Source organism: Chiloscyllium plagiosum, chromosome 47 (genome assembly GCF_004010195.1).
Source record: "Chiloscyllium plagiosum isolate BGI_BamShark_2017 chromosome 47, ASM401019v2, whole genome shotgun sequence".
Taxonomy (NCBI): Eukaryota; Metazoa; Chordata; class Chondrichthyes; order Orectolobiformes; family Hemiscylliidae; genus Chiloscyllium; species Chiloscyllium plagiosum.
Genome location: NC_057756.1, coordinates 1,620,386 through 1,622,574, shown reverse-complemented (window position 1 = coordinate 1,622,574; position 2,189 = coordinate 1,620,386).

Genomic DNA, 2,189 nt, shown 5'->3' with positions numbered 1-2,189 from the left:
CTCTGACCCCCTGGCCCATCCCTACCATTGCCAACCTCTCTCTGCTCCCTTGGTCCTGTTCAATCTCCATCATTGTCACAGCCACCTCCTTCCTGTCCAGCGTTTGTCTCCCAACCAGCACTTCCTGCAGCTCCTCCAGCCTGCGTCCTCCATCCGCCTCCATCCGTTTCGGTCCCTCATCTTCTTCTCCATCCTCCAGGGCCTCCTCCCATTCCACCCCGTGGTCCATCAGCCTCCGTCCAGCCCAGAAGCCCTCGTGGAGGATCGGTATCCCGGGCCGAAGGTCAAGCGGCTCAAATTCCGACATTGAGCAGCTGAAGGCACCTGATGGGGAAAGATAGAAGTCAGAACATGGTCATCTAATGTAGAACAGTACAGCAGAGGAACAGGCCCTTCGGCCCATGATGTTGTGCCAAACATGACACCAAATTAAACTGATCCCTTCTGACTGCCCTTGATCCCTATCGCTCAATTCCTCGTTCATCTGCTTAGTTAAAAGTCCCTTAAATGTACCTATCGTATCTTCCTCCACTACTAGCCCAGCAGTTCTCTGGGGGAAAAAAACTTGCCCCTCACATCTCCTTTGAACTTACTCCTCTCACCTTAAATGCATTCCAGATTAGAGTGGTGCTGGAAAAGCACAGCAGGTCAGGCAGCATCTGAGAAGCAGGATTCCTGATGAAGGGCTTTTGCCTGAAACATTGATTTTCCTGCCCCTCGATGCTGCCTGACCTGCTGTGCTTTTCCAGCACCGCTCTCATCTAGACTCTGATTTCCAGTATCTGCAGTCCTCACTTTCGCCATAAATGCATGCCACCTAGTTTTTGGCATTTCAACTCCGAGGGAAAAAATTCTGACCGTCAATCTATCTATGTATCTCATAATTTTACAAACTTTACAGTCTCCCCTCTGCCTCTGCCACTCCAAAGAAAACAACCCTAGTTTCTCCTTATAGCTCATACCCTCTAATCCAGGAAGCATCCTAGTAAACCTCTTCAGCACCCTCTCCAAAGCCTCTACACCCTTCCTGTAATGTGGCAACCAGGATTGAATGCAGTATGCTAAGTGTGGCCTAACCAAAATCATATAAAGCTGCAACATGACATCTTGACTGTAATACTCAATTCCCTGACCAATAAAGGCAAACATGCCATATATCTTCTTTACCACCCTATTTACTTGCAGGCCAGTTTCAGGGAGCTATGGATTTGAACCCCAAGACCCCTCTGCATATTGATGGTGTTCAGGGTCCTGCCATTAACTGTATACTTTTCCTTAACAAATGATCTCCCAAAGTGTCGCACCTCACACCTACCAAGATTAAACTCCTTCAGCGATTTCTCTGCCCAAATCTGCAACTGATCTATATCCTGTTGTATCCTTTGACAACCTTCTGCGCTATCCACAACTCCACTGATCTTTGTATTGTCTACAAACTTACTAAACCATCCATCTACATTTTCATCCAAGTCATTTGTATATATCACAAACAGCAGAGGTGCCTGTGGAACACCACTAGTCATGGACATCCAGCCTGAAAAACACTTTCCAAAACTATCCTCTGACTTCTATGTGCAAGCGAATGCTGAATCCATGCAGCCATGTCACCATGGATCCCATACATCTTAATCTTCTGGATAAACCTACCATGGGGGACCTTGTTGAAATCCTTACTAAAATCTATGTAAACAACATGTATGCTCTACCCTCATTCCATATCCGCCACAGATTCACCTGCACCTCCACACATATCATCGATTGCATCCTCTGCACCCGATGTGGCCTCCTCTATATTGGGGAGACAGGCCGGCTACTTGCGGAGCGTTTCAGAGAACACCTCTGGGACACCCGGACCAACCAACCCAACCACCCTGTAGCTCAACATTTCAATTCCCCCTCCCACTCCACCAAGGATATGCAGGTTTTTGGACTCCTCCATCGTCAGACCACAACAAAACGACGGTTGGAGGAAGAACGCCTCATCTTCCGCCTAGGAACCCTCCAACCACAAGGGATGAACTCGGATTTCACCAGTTTCCTCATTTCCCCTCCCCCCAGCCTGTCTCAGTCAAATCCATCAAATTCAGCACCGCCTTCCTAACCTGCAATCTTCTTCCCGACCTCTCCGCCCCACCCCAGTCTGACCTATCACCCTCACCTTGACCTCTTTCCACCTATCACATTTCCAA